Source organism: Colobus angolensis, unplaced genomic scaffold, assembly GCF_000951035.1.
Source record: "Colobus angolensis palliatus isolate OR3802 unplaced genomic scaffold, Cang.pa_1.0 Scaffold81, whole genome shotgun sequence".
NCBI lineage: Eukaryota > Metazoa > Chordata > Mammalia > Primates > Cercopithecidae > Colobus > Colobus angolensis.
In genome coordinates, this window is record NW_012121932.1 from 8,358,098 (window position 1) to 8,365,301 (window position 7,204).

Genomic DNA, 7,204 nt, shown 5'->3' on the forward strand with positions numbered 1-7,204 from the left:
AGTTTTCAGACCCGGAAGAGAAGGACCAGCGCTGACCGTGCAGGGAGCCAGAACCGCCCAGGGTTGAGGCTTGGAGAAAGAGAGAGCGCGCGGGCCCCAGAGCAGAGCAGAACAGAGCCGCAGCCCCCGCCCCTCCTGCACACAACCCGAGACTCCAGCCAGCAACTGCTCTTTGCTCTGAGCAAAGCTTTGCCTAGACTACTGAAGTCCCCGCGGCGCGGAGCCCTCCGAAAAAGGCTACTAAGGTGCACAGAGGTCCGCAGAGGGATGGTGACCACGGTGCGTTTCCCTTCAGGGCGGGGCTGGGGACTCAATACTCTTCCCCCATCCCCTCCAACGTGGACGCACACAGACCTGCAGACTCATACAGACACTGGAGAGACAGGCAATCTGCTGGCCATTTCAGCACTTTGTGGGTAAAACCACCCGAATAAATTTCCCCGTTCTCCTCCATATGGCAAAGCAGAGAGGAGCCTCTGCCGCCTTATTCAGCCTGTGTGGGTGGGTAGGGCGCTGGTTTCCACAGAGAAGTTGCCTAGCTCCAAGTTCCGCGGACTAAACCCCTGAACGCTGGAGCCGCGTTTCTCTCCCGTTTGCCCACTTCAGTGGGCTGAGACCTCCATGTGAGCATTGTGTCTCCCTCGCCTTCCTGTGCCCACCAAGACCAAAGTCGTCAGCCCCCGGGGCAGGTCTAGGCGCGGTCCTGCTTGCAAGGGAGGCTCAGGTCATTATACCAGCCAAGGAGAGTTCCCACTTCTCTCCCTCTACTCTACACGACCCTGCAGAGTCGTGTGGATTGTAGGCGAGTTCAGACTGCTTGCCACAAATCCCTCTGACATCCTTTGCACCTCAGAGGCAATCATAAAAGAACCCCAGTCACTCTGGAATCTTTTTTCTGGCTGCCCTCTCTACCCAGGATCTGGAGTTTGACATTGGCAGGGTTTGAACTAGGTCGTGGCCAGAGCAGGGCAGGGCAATAAGAGCTCCCAGGCTTCTTTTCAAGTTGTCAGAGGCTGAAGAAACAGGAGAGTGAAACCTGGGTTCTCCTGTCTAAGAAGGCAACTGCCAAGGAAAGCTTTGGAGTCGGGGGAGGGGTGTGGTAGAAATCAGGGCTGTAGCAGTGGATTTTCTGCCGGCACCTTGACTTGACTTGATCTGTTGAGCTTTAACCTGTTGAGCTTTAATCTGTTTCCACAGATCTGAAACCACCTCTCCTCAAGCCCATGCCTACCTAAGACTCTCAGTGGGCTGGATGGAGCAAGAAATGGGGGAAGAGAAGCCAGAGGCTGAGGTTGATGCACTCTCCCATTGTTTTTAGGCAACCTAGTCCCCTCTCCAGCTTCTTCCTCCCTTAAGAAGAAAAAGTAGGCAAGCTCAGTCCTCTCCCACGTGATGTAGTGACACTGCTTTAAAGATTACCAAGAGGACCCTAAACATACTGGGATATCACATTCCACTTCTTTAGCCTTGTGGGGTGGAAAAGATTGATTGCACACTCCAACGCGTTTGTGGAGATGCGAGTTTTAAGGAGGACTTTAACTACAGGTGCTTGGGCTAGGGAAGATTTTTTAAAATCCAAAATTTTGGTTTAACTCATGCACTCATCTAGCTCACAGCCTCCATTTTTGAGGTCATGATGAGATTGGCTGGGGTCCCAAAGACAAACTAGTTGGCTTTCTCTGAAGCTTCCCTTCACACACTGTGATATTACAACGCACAGTGCCTACCCCCTGCCACAGCCACTCTTGAGGAATTCAGACTGCTTACACAGGGCGGAGAGCACTTTCTAAGATTTCCTTCAACTCAGGTTCTAACAGAGCAGCAGCCTCTGCCAGGATCCCTGGGCCCTACGGACAGGTGAGGTCAGAGAACCTCTGGTCCTTTAATCTCTTCCCTGTCCCTGCCCCCTGTCATTTTAGAAATCAGGAATAGAAGTCCCCACAGGTGCTGTTGTTCCCGACTCCCTCGTTTTTGGGGCGAAGTAACGGAGGCTGAGAGATTTAAGAATACTTGCCCAAGGCGCCCTGGAGAGTGAGTGCCAGGACCAGGATGGGCCTCGGGTCAGGGCCTCCTACAGTACACAGGAACATGAAAGCTGGTGCTAGACACACCTGAGCAACCAGATTCTGACTAGGATGCCCGAAAACGATGGGTTTTTAAAAAGATCATGAGGTTCAACCACTGCCTGTGATGTTGGGCTCCCATTAGCTCCTTTTCTTCCCCTTTGTGGTTCCTGAGGGGTGCCCCTCTGGGAGTTGCAGGTCTGGGACTCCTTTGGGTTGATACCCTGCCCTCCACTCTGCACTGACCTAATAGCAGAATTAACTGTGCTAACAGTGTGTAGGATCCCAGTCACACTGTGCTCGCAAAAGGAAGAGGCATCCCTGGTGCTTTTTGACTTCCACTGATCATTGTTGACACTTCGAATTCTGGGCAGGATGTGGAGATCGAGGCCCAATCATGGCTGTGTGGAAGCCCCTGCGCTGGATCCTTCTCTCTTCCTCTAGCCTCGCACTCAGCTAGAGCCATGGCAGATAGTAAGCCTTACTCTCTAGCACAGTCCACCCTGTGCAACAGATGAGGAACCAGAAAGAGACCTTGGAGGTGGCAGTGGCAGTGGCAGCATTGCCTGATGTGCGCTCCAAACTTGCCTCTTTGGAGACCCTCAATGACTCTCTTGGTTGCGAGGGTTATTCGAGGAGATGGGCAGGTGGAGCGTGCAGGAAAAAGCAGGCCTGATCCCAGCCCAGCATAGGAGGTCCGAACTAACCCCAGAGGCATTCATTCATTCATTCACTCACCACCAATAACTAGCTACACGACCTTGGAAAATTCATCTAATCTCTGGTTTGTTTTCTCTGTATAATGGGATATAATCAAAGGTACATAACTCATAAATCGCTGCAAGACTTCATGACAGTTAAAAAAAAGGCAAAATGAGAACAATGGCTGGTATATAATTACTGCTATAGCCTTAGATGTTACAGCATTCCTTCATCCATTCGTTTTTTTCATTGCAATATTTACTGGGATCCTTGTGAGTGTTTGCACAGTAGAGAAAAAAAGAATGCAAGGCAACCTTTACTCTCCAAGTAATTAAATCATTAGATGAGAATGAGGATGCCTTGTCACCAGGAAATCCTTTAAGGAGTAGCCCAGAGAGTTAGGATGTGCTGCCTGACTAGGTCAGGCGTTGCTTCTTTTAGAAGCCCATGAGTACTTCTTCGCCTTGATGCTCCTGGCACTGTGCTCAGGAGCATCTCAGTCTGCAAATTTCACAGCAGGCACTGGATACAATGCTTGTGGGTGTGGTGGGGACTTACTCCTGGGAGTTAGAAAGGAAGAAGTTAGTTTTCTGATACTTAGTTTTCTGAAGCTTAAACAAGTGTCTAGGGGCACAGAAGGGAAAATTATGTTCCAGCTGTTGAGATTATGTTGGAACACATAGCACTTCGGGAGTTTTATTAAGTTTTTAACTAATCACAATGAGGGAGGGCCCTCGAAATGGAAACAGGAGATCAACGATTCTTTTGAGGAAAAAGGCACCCTCAGCTTCTTGAGAGCAGGGCTGGACTCTGCTGCATGGTTGGAGAAACTCTAGCACCTAGCTCAGTACTTGGCGCAGGAAATGCACCCCCAAAAGTGTTTACTAAAAAAAGGACAAGCATAATTATTGTGGCCCTTGTGGTTATTTATAGCATCAATAAGCGTAGGTAGCATTATAAACACAGTAGGAGGCTGTGCAACACGACCCAGAAGTACCAGGTGGTAATCCCAGGAGTAGACCTGGAGCTGCGAATCATCTGATTGAGGACGCATTAGGATCCCCGATACTAAGGTCATCACAGAGGGACAAGAGAACGCGTTCACAAGCAGGACTCGATACAGGCGGCCGAAACTCTGGACTGCGTACAATTTGGGCATTGTTGTAGGTGGAAACGAACTCGTAGAGAGGTTGAATGACTCACTCGAGGTCACTTCCCTAGTGGTCTACGTCAAGAGCCAGGACAGAAGTCCAAAGCTTTCTGTGCTTTCTCCAGTCCCTCACTTAGGCGGCGGTTCAGAGCGCTAAGATCTACCCGAGCCTCTCTTGGAACACGGAAGAGCACCGCAGAGCGGGTGAGAATGCTAGGCGAGTTGGTCTTAGTGCGTCTGCACCTCGCCGCCTCTCCTTGCGGAGCAAAAGTGCCTGTTTCGCGGAGTTCCCTAGCCACCCTCAATCCCCACTGTCCTCGACCAGAGATTTCCCAGTCTGCAAATTTTAGCCTCGTTTTAATTTGTCAGGGCTGTTCAGTTTTGTTTCTCAGAATCCGGGTGACGAGCGCACCCAGCACGTGGTAGAAGCTCAAGAAATGAGCAAGTGAACGAAAGATCAAAAGAATAACTACTGAGCTAATACGATCCTCTATCTGGCAGTTCCGACTTGCATCCGTCAGCGCAATCTGGCCATTTTTGAATTTCACTACGTGGCGAATCGCGGGCCGCGCACGCCCTCCAAAGAGGAGTCCCTGAGACTCTACGCAGCCTGGCTCTCCTGGTCGGGGGCGCATATCTCACTCCAAAGCCTCCTATCTTCGGGGGTCACAGGGTCTCGCCCCGTTCCCAATGGCTTTGGGTGTAGCAGAGGAAGGTCCTGGGTCTTGCGCGGTCTCGGATCCCCAACCTGCCCGCCGAATATTCATTCAGTCCGCGGTCAGCCCGGGCCCCTTGGCTCTGACCTCCCCTAAGCTGATCTGTACGTCAGTCGGTTGCCCGTCGGGAGCGCCCAGGATATGTCTCTTTGAGGACACTTTGGGTCAGCTGCAGCGATCTAAGCCAGGTCTCATTTTTCTTGCCTCTCTCAGGGCCCCTGCAGCCTGTGCTGACTACTCTTCCAGGCCAAGAGCACAGTTTTGTAGCTGAAAAAAAATGGGAACGAAAAGCTATAAAGAAAGAGTCAAACTAAAGACTCGCTCTGTGACACACACTTTTAAATGGAATGTCACCTGTAATTTGAATTTTCCTATATCCATTGGTCTTCACGCTCCCTTGCTTTGTATGTCCTCACCATTTCTCACTTTTCATTTTTTCCCCTCTGCTCGTTGTGCCCTGGCTTTCCTTTCCTCCTGGTACCGTTCAAGATTCCGTTCAGAATTTTAAGAGTAACTGGACTCCCCTGGCTTGGTTCCAGATGACCATGGTGGAAGATATGGAGGACAGAGTGTGTGACCTGAGACAAGGGATGACAGGGCTGCCAGGTAGCTCCAAAGGTGATGGGGGACAGCCTATTAGCCAGAATGTAACGAAAGGCAGATTTAAAAAAAAAATTAGAATAGATCTGCATAATCTTTTTTTTTTTTTTTAAAGCCCACAAAAGTGCCATCCTCCTCAAATGCATTGCTCAGAGCCAAGAGAGACATGCTGGGGACTGGGGAGGGAAGGGCCACTCGCAGCCTCTACATTACTCAGCTACGTATGTACACGTCATTTGAGCCCCTACTACATGCTGGACCGGTTCTGGGTTAGCCACCGACAAGCGTCTCCAGCTGAATCGATCTGAAGGTGCTCTGACACATGCCCTCCAAGCTAAAAGTTTTAGCCACCGGAAACTTTTTTTCCCACCTCTTTCCTCTTCTCTTTTGCTTTCCTCATCGCGGAGGAATGGTGATGAGGAGACCCTCCCACGTCCCTGTGTCCTCGCCAGCTCTCTAATTATGCCTTCCCACTTTCTTCTTGTCAGTTTGCTCAGCAACCCAGAGTTTTAGGTTTTTAGGTTAGGGGCACAGTCACAGAGTTCTGGCAAACAGAAGGCGCTCAGTAAGTGGAAATTGTTATTAAACTATTACTACGATGACACCTGCGAGTTCATTCTGGCTGGAGAGAGCATCTATACTCGTTTGAAATCACCTATGGGTGCGTGCAAGTAAAGAACGGAGGAAAGAGACGCAAGTCTTTTCCACTCTTTGAACAAGAGGTGAAAGTCTTGTATCTCTCGAAACCATCACAGCAACACAGGGCAGAAGATATTATTCTTCCTCTCTTACAGATGGCCATTTTGAGAAGCAGAGGGGTTGGGTAATTTGATCAAGGTACTTGGCGGGTAAGGGGCGTGGCCGAACCGCTGACAGAAATCTGCCTTTCTTACTCCAATCTCCGAGCTAGCGGTCTGAGGCGATTCTCTATAGTCAAGGAGAAAAAAAGTTCAAAGAATTGATTTATTCTTTTTGACGAATTATTCTGATCATTATTTCAAATATTCACCTTACAATGTTAGTGTAGACGCAACCATAGGGAAATCTTTTAAAAGTCATCGTGCTGCATCCTCAGGGAAAGCGCATTCTTGATACGCCCTGTATGGTATACCCTGTACGGTATACAAGGTTCACAATCGAAGGAAGGGAGGGCCCAGTGCAAAAACATCTCTAAGCGAACGTCGGTCGCCACGTGCACTTACTGTGTATCCCCCACCCCAAACCTCAGTATCGAAAGACACAAATGGGTCTAGAAGTCACAGAAGCGTCTTCCTCCTTGCTCCTAGTCATCCCTTTCGCTTTCCATTCTCACCTGGCCTCCTCCAGGCCTCGCCTTCTTCCCTTTTTGCTCCATTCCCCAACTCCCGCCTCGTAGGCAGCGGTGGGGAGCCTCCCGCAGGCTGCGCCCGGAGTCCCAAGGCGGCTAGGGTGCTCTAGCAATGGAGAGGCGGCGTTGCAGTATGTCTAGGCGCTGCAGCGGGCGCCAGCTGCGTTTTGCTGTCGGCCGCGGTTACCCGGACGCAAGTTAAGGGGTAGGCGGGCAGAGGCGGTTGGAGGCGGACGGCCCCTGACCTCGGAGAACTGCGCCGAGCAGGGCAGGAAATTTATGGTCTGTGTACACTTTCTAGCTCCAGAGCCCAGCGCACCAGAGGGATGGGGCCCTGAGAGCGCTCCCGAGGCCGCGAGCTGGGGCCTCAGGCGCCACGGCCATGTATGGTGCCCACCCGACTCAGTTCTGCCGCGCTGTGGTCATAAACCTTCCTTTGGAGGGAGCGGCTGTAAACCAAAGTCCGGGCGAGAGGTGGTTGCAGGCCTTGCCGCCGGGACTCTGAGGGACAATTCTGGAAACTTGCACCGAAATCTGGGTCCCGCCACCTTCCTGGGTGTGGTGGGGTGAGGAGATTGTTTATACTGACTGTTTGGAATCCCGCGCGGTGGATGCAAGGTGGGATTTCAGCCCAGCGACGCGCCGC